We start from the raw sequence: 11,866 nt of genomic DNA on the forward strand, positions 1-11,866 counted from the left end.
GACATCCCGTTCCTAATCCATAGGGTTCAATATGACGTCGGTCCACCCTTTGCAGCTAGAACAGCTTCAACTCTTCTGGGAAGGCTGTCCACAAGGTTTAGGAGTGTGTTTATGGGAATTTTTGACCATTCTTCCAGAAGCGCATTTGTGAGGTCGCACACTGATGTTGGACGAGAAGGCCTGGCTCTCAGTCTCCGCTCTAATTCATCCCAAAGGTGTTCTATCGGGTTGAGGTCAGGACTCTGTGCAGGCCAGTCAAGTTCATCCACACCAGACTCTGTCATCCATGTCTTTATGGACCTTGCTTTGTGCACTGGTGCACAGTCATGTTGGAAGAGGAAGGGGCCAGCTCCAAACTGTTCCCACAAAGTTGGGAGCATGGAATTGTCCAAAATGTCTTGGTATGCTGAAGCATTCAGAGTTCCTTTCACTGGAACTAAGGGGCCAAGCCCAGCTCCTGAAAAACAACCCCACACCATAATCCCCCCTCCACCAAACTTTACACTTGGCACAATGCAGTCAGACAAGTACTGTTCTCCTGGCAACCGCCAAACCCAGACCCGTCCATCAGATTGCCAGATGGAGAAGCGCGATTCGTCACTCCAGAGAACGCGTCTCCACTGCTCTAGAGTCCAGTGGCGGCGTGCTTTACACCACCGCATCCGACGCTTTGCATTGCACTTGGTGATGTATGGCTTGGATGCAGCTGCTCGCCCATGGAAACCCATTCCATGAAGCTCTCTGCGCACTGTTCTTGAGCTACATGAAGTTTGGAGGTCTGTAGTGATTGACTCTGCAGAAAGTTGGCGACCTCTTCGCACTATGCGCGTCAGCATCCGCTGACCCCGCTCCGTCAGTTTACGTGGCCTACCACTTCGTGGCTGAGTTGCTGTCGTTCCCAAACACTTCCATTTTCTTATAATACAGCTGACAGTTGACTGTGGAATATTTAGGAGCGAGGAAATTTCACGACTGGATTTGTTGCACAGGTGGCATCCTATCACAGTTCCACGCTGGAATTCACTGAGCTCCTGAGAGCGACCCATTCTTTCACAAATGTTTGTAAAAACAGTCTGCATGCCTAGGTGCTTGAATTTATACACCTGTGGCCATGGAAGTGATTGGAACACCTGATTCCAATAATTTGGATGGGTGAGCAAATACTTTTGGCAATATAGTGTATATATATATATATATATATATATATATATATATATATATATATATATATATATATATATATATATATATATATATATGAATAAATATATGTAAATTTATATGTAAATATATATATATATATATATGCCAACCAATCACGAGCGACTTTACTTGTTTAAAAAGAAGTGGTTCCGTCCAATACTCAGTAAGAAAATTAAAGCCTGGCGTGGCCACGTGTGGTTTTGCTGCCAATCACGAGCGATTTCATTTGTTTGAGAATAGTGGTTTCAGCCAATACTGAGAAGGTTATTCAAGCCAGACCTGGCCAGCCGCGCGGGTTTGCTGCATTCATATGCTAATTAGGGCCATTAGTACAGCTGATCGCTCTCCACATACGTCATGGTACGTTTTCGACAATTTGTGGCACGACAAACGCGGACAAGCACGGGTTGCAAATTGTCGGAAACTGACGAAAATCAGGCAGATCTGCGGGAGTTTACGGGGTTTACGGGGACGAAAATCTCACTTTTCATGCAGTGTTACTCTTTCAATTTCATTACAAAAGGAGACAACTGCTGAATAGTTTTGTATTGTGATGTAAACATGGACCCAGCCAGAAACAGAGAAGTGGCTGAAAGAGGAAGAAGAGGGGCTGGGAGGGGGCGAGGAATACGTATGTGTGGTGGAAGAAGAATAAGAGGAAGACCAAGAGCTGTAGTTTCAGATGAGATCAGAGCTACGGTAATTGATCATGTAGTAAATCATGGTCTCTCAATGAGAGAGGCTGGTCAGAGAGTGCAGCCAAATCTGCAACGCTCAACAGTGGCATCTATTGTTAGAGTTTTCCGGCAAACCAACAGGTAACTTGTATTCTGCAAGGGCATTTGACTGAGTTGCACATTACAGAAGTAAATAGACTTGTGTGTAATTGCTTCAGCATTTCTGCTTAGGACTCAACGGTTACCTCACACAGGTGGGAGAGGAAGGATGCTCACTGATGTGCAGGAAACTGCCATTGTTGATATGGTCATCAGAAACAATGGCATAAAACTCACTGAGATTCGAGACACAGTTTTGGCAGACAACATTACTTTTGCAAATATTCACAGTGTAAGCATCACAACTATTTCTAGAGTCCTGAAAAAACATCAGGTAAGGATGAAACAGTTGTACACTGTGCCTTTTGAGAGGAACTCTGAACATGTCAAGCAACTCAGGAACCAATATGTCCAGGTAAGATCACAATAAAATACAGAACTGTTTTTGAACAAAACACACACAAAGAAATTTTTTTTAGGTAATGTTTACTACTGTAACAGCTTATGTTGCCTTGTGGATTTATTATAGAGAGTCATGGAGATTGAAGGCAGGCAAACGCCCCACATTTTCATCTTTGTGGATGAGGCAGGTTTCAACCTGGCCAAAAACACGGCGACGAGGAAGGAATGTGATTGGGAAGAGAGCCACAGTGGATGTCCCGGGCCAGAGGGGTGCCAACATCACAATGTGCGCAGCAATATCCACTGATGGACTGCTGTTACACAAACCACAAATTGGGCCATACAACACTGAACGTCTCCTTGCGTTCCTGCATGATCTCTATGGAAGGGTTGTGCTAGGTGAGGAAAGGGATGCAGAGAGAAGAAATCCACCAACATTTATAATTGTATGGGACAATGTGGCATTTCACCACTCTCGTGCAGTCACCGAGTGGTTTGCAGCCCATCCCAGAATGGTGTCACTTTTCCTCCCACCTTACTCTCCATTCCTCAACCCCATAGAGGAATTCTTTTCCTCATGGAGGTGGAAGGTTTATGACCACCATCCACATAATCAAATGTCCCTCCTGGACGCAATGAATGCTGGATGCCTGGACATATCAGCAGAAGATTGTCAGGGATGGATCAGGCATGCCAGAAGATTCTTTCCTAGGTGTATTGCCCTAGATGACATAAGATGTGATGTGGATGAGAACCTGTGGCCAAATGGAGAAGACCGAGTAGATTAGCATTACTATTGTATCTGTATCAGTGGATGATGTGAATACAAATTCTTGTGTTTTGGAATTACTCCTAAAAACAAATAAAAGACATAAAATATATTGAAGCATTCTACATCATGTCTGATTCATTCCAGTAACCTCTATTGCAGTGAATTATTAACCGAGATTGTATAATGCTACATGTTGTTAGTGTTTTTTAGGTCATTGTTTTGTGGGTGACAAAGTGTGTTTGTTGGCTGTCAACCTTTGCTAGTGTTATGGAAGAATGTGTTGATTTGAGATATGTATGAAGTGATTTGTTAGTTTTAGTGCATTTTGAATGTGAAATGAACTGCTGTGCCAAGCTGAAAGTTGGTTTGGAGAACTGTGTGAAGAGTTTTGAAAAAGTGACTTAAGTATTGAAAAATGGGTCCTAGCGACTGTAAAAAACTGTAAATAGTTGTTTTACAAATAGGCTATTTTTATCCACCCATTTCTGAAAAAATAGGGATTTATGCTTGAAGCAAATATTTTGGTTATTCCAAATATAACAGTTATGAGGGGAAAAGTTGTGTTTATAAACCAAAGTCCAGGATAATGTTGGGATCCTCAGGCTTGCCCACCAGAGGGCGCCGAGGATCCACTTCTGCTCTCTTTGTCTCTTTCTCTTAGGGCTGGAGTCACTGTCAGGTTCTGGAGACTACCCTCTGCCTCCAGCAGAGTGCGCCGTGGGTCCTCCTGAGCTGAGCCTCCCACACACCTGTGGCTGATCTACTAATCAGGAGGACCACAGTATTTAAGCTGACTTCAGATCTTGCCTCAACGCCGCAGTGTTGATCTTAGTTGGTTAGCAACCTGAGCCTCTGTTACTTACTGGAAGAATCTAGGTTATCTCTAGTGTGAGATCAGATTCTAACTCTTCCCTGTTTCTGCCTCACAGGAATCCAGTCTCTTCGTGAAGCTCTGGATGAGCTTAACCTCCTGCCTCCTCGTGAAGCCCTGGAAGAGCTGCCTCACTGGTAACCTGTCTCTGGCCTGCAGCTCTGGGAGAGCTGCATCACAGGAAACCAGTCTCCAGCCAGAAGCTCTAGGCGAGCTTAACCTGCTATCTGCCCTGGTGAGCCAACCCGAAGATTCCTACATGGTTGGAACCTGGCGACTTCAAAGTGGAGTTTCCCTAGAGGTTCCCAAGTGGATTTTCCCCTGATGTTCCCTGCTGATAGCTGGACGCTCAGCCTGAAGAATCCTCTGAGTTAAATCCCCTGTTGTTCCCTACTAGAGCTGGAAACTCAGCCAGAGATATCCTTCGTGTTTCCCCTGAGGTTCTCTGCTGTGAGCTAAGCTCAAACCCAGGACTGCCAGGCTAAGCCTGAAGCTAAATGCTTAGCCTTTCATGAACTCAGCCACCAGCCATCTCCCTTTCCCTGCTCAGACCCCAGTGAACCAGCCCCCTGCCTGTATTGTTTCATTATTATCTATGTGCTTTGTCTTAAAATAAACTCCTTGGACTTTTACCAGTGCCTCTGTGTGTGTTCTGCATCTTGGGCTTTACTCAAAGAAAACCCATCATGACAGAACACTGCGGCCAAACTCAAAGCCCAGCAGAACACCTCCGCCGTTGGACTGAGAAACAGGACGCTCAGACTCTGGATGACACACAAACCCTCCATGAGTTACTGTTAAAACAAACGGTCAACGGCTCGTCCTGCCCCGAATCCACTTCCGCTTCCTGGGTCACCGGCGGTGACGTCATCTCCTAGTCAAGATGATAATCTTCCTCCCTGGTCTGAATTCTACCCCTCGTTTTGGTCACCCGGTCCTTCTCTGCCGGAGAGATTTTCAGGTAATCCAAGAAAGCTTAAAGGATTTCTTTTCCAGTGCTGATTATTTTTGAGTTTCCATGCTTCAAAATTTCTTTATGCTAAGGATAGGATAGCTTTTGTTATCTCTTTTTTGTCTGGTGAAGCTCTTGAATGGGCGGAGACCACATTTCCACCTAGAACTAGAGAAAACTGCACTTTTGAAAGATTCATCCAGGAGTTAGAAAGAACCTTTAGTCAGGTCTCTAAGTTCTCCGTTTCTGGCAAACTACTTAATACTAAACAGGGTAATAGGTCCGTTGCCCAGTTTTCGTCCGAGTTCCTGGGTAGAGCAGCCGTTTCTGGTTGGAACGAGTCTGCACTCAAGTCCGCTTTCCTCTTAGCTCTTAATGAATCTGTCAGAACCGAGCTTTCTTTTTACGTCGAGCCACCTAGCCTCGAGGACCTCATTGAACTAGCCATAGGATTAGATCCAGCATCACAAACCAGTTTCAGCTCCTCTCCGCGCCGGATTAGCCTTAGTTCCCATGTTCTAGACCACCATTTAATTCCATCCGTTAAAAGACTCAAAATTAGTCCACCAGTTTCACGTCCATCTGTTAGAGTTCCACGCCAGCCAGATTCTGATCCTGAACTAGTTATTAACCCGGATAGTTTTAAACCTGACCCCGTGCCTGATTCCTTAGCCTCAGATCATGTTATTCATTCTGGTACCCTTACTTTTCAACCGGTTTATTTGTCGCCAGATTCAATCTGTGATCCCGGCAGTTTAGCTCCAAAGACCCCTCGGCGTAAAAAGAGGCGTCGCCTTAAATCAGCTCTGTGCTGTCTAGAGACCCCCGGGTCAGCTCTGTGCCATCCAGAGACCCCTGAGCCTGCCCTGTGCCGTCCAGAGACCCCTGAGCCTGCCCTGTGCCGTCCAGAGACCCCTGAGCTAAAAATTAAGAGGGCTTCTGAATTTAGTGTTGGTGAAAATGTGCCTCCAAGAGTCCCTCAGCGGAGGCCACTAATCGCCAAGAACCCTTCACCGACGCCTCAAGCCACCTCAGAGACTGAACTTGAGCCTCCATGGGTGGTTCCTCCGTTTCCAGAGGTGGAACCACAGTCGGTGGTCCCACCTGCTCCTGAGGCTGAACCGCAGTCAGTGGTGTCGCCTGTCCCTGAGGTGGAACCACAGTCGGTGGTGTCGCCTGCTCCTGAGACGGAACCACAGTGGCTTGCCCACCAGAGGCTTGCCCACCAGAGGGCGCCGAGGATCCTCTTCTGCTCTCTTTGTCTCTTTCTCTTAGGGCTGGAGTCACTGTCAGGTTCTGGAGACTACCCTCTGCCTCCAGCAGAGTGCGCCGTGGGTCCTCCTGAGCTGAGCCTCCCACACACCTGTGGCTGATCTACTAATCAGGAGGACCACAGTATTTAAGCTGACTTCAGATCTTGCCTCAACGCCGCAGTGTTGATCTTAGTTGGTTAGCAACCTGAGCCTCTGTTACTTACTGGAAGAATCTAGGTTATCTCTAGTGTGAGATCAGATTCTAACTCTTCCCTGTTTCTGCCTCACAGGAATCCAGTCTCTTCGTGAAGCTCTGGATGAGCTTAACCTCCTGCCTCCTCGTGAAGCCCTGGAAGAGCTGCCTCACTGGTAACCTGTCTCTGGCCTGCAGCTCTGGGAGAGCTGCATCACAGGAAACCAGTCTCCAGCCAGAAGCTCTAGGCGAGCTTAACCTGCTATCTGCCCTGGTGAGCCAACCCGAAGATTCCTACATGGTTGGAACCTGGCGACTTCAAAGTGGAGTTTCCCTAGAGGTTCCCAAGTGGATTTTCCCCTGATGTTCCCTGCTGATAGCTGGACGCTCAGCCTGAAGAATCCTCTGAGTTAAATCCCCTGTTGTTCCCTACTAGAGCTGGAAACTCAGCCAGAGATATCCTTCGTGTTTCCCCTGAGGTTCTCTGCTGTGAGCTAAGCTCAAACCCAGGACTGCCAGGCTAAGCCTGAAGCTAAATGCTTAGCCTTTCATGAACTCAGCCACCAGCCATCTCCCTTTCCCTGCTCAGACCCCAGTGAACCAGCCCCCTGCCTGTATTGTTTCATTATTATCTATGTGCTTTGTCTTAAAATAAACTCCTTGGACTTTTACCAGTGCCTCTGTGTGTGTTCTGCATCTTGGGCTTTACTCAAAGAAAACCCATCATGACAGAACACTGCGGCCAAACTCAAAGCCCAGCAGAACACCTCCGCCGTTGGACTGAGAAACAGGACGCTCAGACTCTGGATGACACACAAACCCTCCATGAGTTACTGTTAAAACAAACGGTCAACGGCTCGTCCTGCCCCGAATCCACTTCCGCTTCCTGGGTCACCGGCGGTGACGTCATCTCCTAGTCAAGATGATAATCTTCCTCCCTGGTCTGAATTCTACCCCTCGTTTTGGTCACCCGGTCCTTCTCTGCCGGAGAGATTTTCAGGTAATCCAAGAAAGCTTAAAGGATTTCTTTTCCAGTGCTGATTATTTTTGAGTTTCCATGCTTCAAAATTTCTTTATGCTAAGGATAGGATAGCTTTTGTTATCTCTTTTTTGTCTGGTGAAGCTCTTGAATGGGCGGAGACCACATTTCCACCTAGAACTAGAGAAAACTGCACTTTTGAAAGATTCATCCAGGAGTTAGAAAGAACCTTTAGTCAGGTCTCTAAGTTCTCCGTTTCTGGCAAACTACTTAATACTAAACAGGGTAATAGGTCCGTTGCCCAGTTTTCGTCCGAGTTCCTGGGTAGAGCAGCCGTTTCTGGTTGGAACGAGTCTGCACTCAAGTCCGCTTTCCTCTTAGCTCTTAATGAATCTGTCAGAACCGAGCTTTCTTTTTACGTCGAGCCACCTAGCCTCGAGGACCTCATTGAACTAGCCATAGGATTAGATCCAGCATCACAAACCAGTTTCAGCTCCTCTCCGCGCCGGATTAGCCTTAGTTCCCATGTTCTAGACCACCATTTAATTCCATCCGTTAAGAGACTCAAAATTAGTCCACCAGTTTCACGTCCATCTGTTAGAGTTCCACGCCAGCCAGATTCTGATCCTGAACTAGTTATTAACCCGGATAGTTTTAAACCTGACCCCGTGCCTGATTCCTTAGCCTCAGATCATGTTATTCATTCTGGTACCCTTACTTTTCAACCGGTTTATTTGTCGCCAGATTCAATCTGTGATCCCGGCAGTTTAGCTCCAAAGACCCCTCGGCGTAAAAAGAGGCGTCGCCTTAAATCAGCTCTGGCTGTCTAGAGACCCCCGGGTCAGCTCTGTGCCATCCAGAGACCCCTGAGCCTGCCCTGTGCCGTCCAGAGACCCCTGAGCCTGCCCTGTGCCGTCCAGAGACCCCTGAGCTAAAAATTAAGAGGGCTTCTGAATTTAGTGCTGGTGAAAATGTGCCTCCAAGAGTCCCTCAGCGGAGGCCACTAATCGCCAAGAACCCTTCACCGACGCCTCAAGCCACCTCAGAGACTGAACTTGAGCCTCCATGGGTGGTTCCTCCGTTTCCAGAGGTGGAACCACAGTCGGTGGTCCCACCTGCTCCTGAGGCTGAACCGCAGTCAGTGGTGTCGCCTGTCCCTGAGGTGGAACCACAGTCGGTGGTGTCGCCTGCTCCTGAGACGGAACCACAGTGGCTTGCCCACCAGAGGCTTGCCCACCAGAGGGCGCCGAGGATCCTCTTCTGCTCTCTTTGTCTCTTTCTCTTAGGGCTGGAGTCACTGTCAGGTTCTGGAGACTACCCTCTGCCTCCAGCAGAGTGCGCCGTGGGTCCTCCTGAGCTGAGCCTCCCACACACCTGTGGCTGATCTACTAATCAGGAGGACCACAGTATTTAAGCTGACTTCAGATCTTGCCTCAACGCCGCAGTGTTGATCTTAGTTGGTTAGCAACCTGAGCCTCTGTTACTTACTGGAAGAATCTAGGTTATCTCTAGTGTGAGATCAGATTCAAATTCTTCCCTGTTTCTGCCTCACAGGAATCCAGTCTCTTCGTGAAGCTCTGGATGAGCTTAACCTCCTGTCTCCTTGTGAAGCTCTGGATGAGCTTAACCTCCTGCCTCCTCGTGAAGCCCTGGAAGAGCTGCCTCACTGGTAACCTGTCTCTGGCCTGCAGCTCTGGGAGAGCTGCATCACAGGAAACCAGTCTCCAGCCAGAAGCTCTAGGCGAGCTTAACCTGCTATCTGCCCTGGTGAGCCAACCCGAAGATTCCTACATGGTTGGAACCTGACGACTTCAAAGTGGAGTTTCCCTAGAGGTTCCCAAGTGGATTTTCCCCTGATGTTCCCTGCTGATAGCTGGACGCTCAGCCTGAAGAATCCTCTGAGTTAAATCCCCTGTTGTTCCCTACTAGAGCTGGAAACTCAGCCAGAGATATCCTTCGTGTTTCCCCTGAGGTTCTCTGCTGTGAGCTAAGCTCAAACCCAGGACTGCCAGGCTAAGCCTGAAGCTAAATGCTTAGCCTTTCATGAACTCAGCCACCAGCCATCTCCCTTTCCCTGCTCAGACCCCAGTGAACCAGCCCCCTGCCTGTATTGTTTCATTATTATCTATGTGCTTTGTCTTAAAATAAACTCCTTGGACTTTTACCAGTGCCTCTGTGTGTGTTCTGCATCTTGGGCTTTACTCAAAGAAAACGCATCATGACAGATAAAAGGAGTTGCTTATGGAAGCAGGACAAATTAACTGGAAGCTTTTCCATGTTGTAGTTACATCTTAATAAAAAATCTAGCCCACCCAAGGACTTAAAGAGTCTCTTTGGATCCACCTAACTTTGAATGTAGAATGTAGGGTACTGAAGTCCAAAACATTAAATCCACCTGAGTTTAATCTATTAATAATAACATTTTTCTTAATAAGATGAGGCTTTTTTCCCCAGATAAAATCAAAAAGTATTTGAACAATTTCAGTGCAACGGCTATTTGGTACATTAAGGGCTGAACTAGCATAGACAAGTCGAGAAAGACCTTCAGTTTTGGCCAGCAGGACCTGACCAGTGATAGTCAGGTCTCTCTGTAACCAACGATTAAATCTTTGTTGGCAGGAGGGTATAATCGGATCAAAGTTTTTGTTAACTCTTTCTGTCTGCTCTTTCACTAATGTTACCCCAAGATATTTAATTTCAGACTTCACAGGAATTCCAGATAGAGTTAAATCATTACAAGTACTTATTGGAAGAAGTTCACACTTGGATAAGTTAAGTTGAAGACCAGAGGCTACAGAAAATTTATTTAAAAGTTTAAGTGCAACATTTATTTGATCCTTATCCTGTAGAAATAAAGTTGTATCATCAACTTAGTTGACTCAAGAGTATAGTTTTTCCTGAAATTTGCATGCCTTTGAGATCAATATTTTTAATAAAAGTAGCTAGAATTTGCATGGTAGAAGAAACAAAAAATGTGAAACAGGGCATCCCTGAAAATCCCACGTTTTATTTCAAATCTTTTGGTAGTACCATGGGGCAATTTTATTGAGCTATTTCCAAATGCGTAGAGTGTGCGAATTGATTGTTGAAAATTCTCTCCAAAGCCAAATAAGCTAAGGGCTTTGAAGATAAACTCATGTTCTATGGAGTCAAAGGCCTTTTGAAAATCTAAAAATAAAATAAAGCTGTTCGCTAAAACCATTTCTGGATAATCTAAGATATCAAGAACCAATCTTATATTATCAATAATATGCCTTCCAGCCATAAAGCCATTCTGAGATTCTTCTAGAATATCATTAAGAACTGTTTACATTTTTTTTGCCAAACAACTTGCTAAAATTTTGTAAATATTGTTAAGTAAAGAGATAGGATGCCAATTATCCAAAATTCAATAAATACAGAGTGTAGAAATGTAGTGAGTTCTTCTGAGAACATCTTATAAAATTCTGATTTAAGCCCATCTGTACCAGGAGATTTATTGGATTTGAGACTATTGGTAGCTTCTTTAATTTCTTTTGGTGTTATTGGAGATTCACATAATATTTTGTTTTGGTCACCAATAGTTTTTTTGCCATTAAAGGAATTAAAGAAATAGTTATGTTCTTCTGGAGAATGTCTAGATTGATTGATTGATTTATATAAGGTTTCACATATATTGGCAATCATTTTGGGATCATCAATTATTGTGCCATTGGAATTAAGTTTAGTAATACCATTTTTTGTTTGTCTTTGTTTTTCAAGTTTTAAGAAGTAGCTAAAGTTTTGTTCTCCTTCTTCTAACCATTTGGCCCGCGAACGTATTTAAGCTCCTTTTGCTTTTTTTTATATAAATTTGATCAAGTTTAAGCTGAAGGCTTTGTAATTTAGCTTTTTGTAGTTCAGATAGATTTTCAGGAAGAATAAATGATAATGATATCTACTCCGAGATCAGTGAGGTTTCCTCCTTTATGCTATTTTTTATTTTATTTGCCCCAGCTTTACTTAAGATCTTTCTTAACTCATATTTTAAAAGCTCCCAATAACGTCCATAATTATTTTCAGATTGTGCTAATTTGAAGTAACCTGACAACAGCCAGATGCATGTCTCACTCCGCCTAGCTCCGCTCACATACATCTGGGAACCCGCCATAGGAATTGCCTTTACTGAAGGCTGGGCCTTATCAAAACTCCTTGCATATGATTGGATAAGCCACTTTTCTGTCATCTTTATTGACGTGCTATTTCAACCACTCACACCGAAGCTAACCCGTGACGCTGTGAGAGGAGGAGCCATTTGGTAGATCAAGCTCTTGCCAAATCCGGTCGGGAGAAGGGCGAAAACATCGTTTCCACCAACAAAAGCCTTCAAAGCCGTTCTCTGATGTTCTTTTAATGAAACAATATCAGATAGATTGGACAACACAGAAGAAATAGCAGCATCAATGCTAACGCTTGCTTCCTCAATGCGAGCCGCCATTGTTGTTGG

This window comes from Cyprinodon tularosa, unplaced genomic scaffold (assembly GCF_016077235.1).
Source record: "Cyprinodon tularosa strain WSP-4 unplaced genomic scaffold, ASM1607723v1 ctg1021, whole genome shotgun sequence".
In the NCBI taxonomy this organism is placed as follows: Eukaryota; Metazoa; Chordata; class Actinopteri; order Cyprinodontiformes; family Cyprinodontidae; genus Cyprinodon; species Cyprinodon tularosa.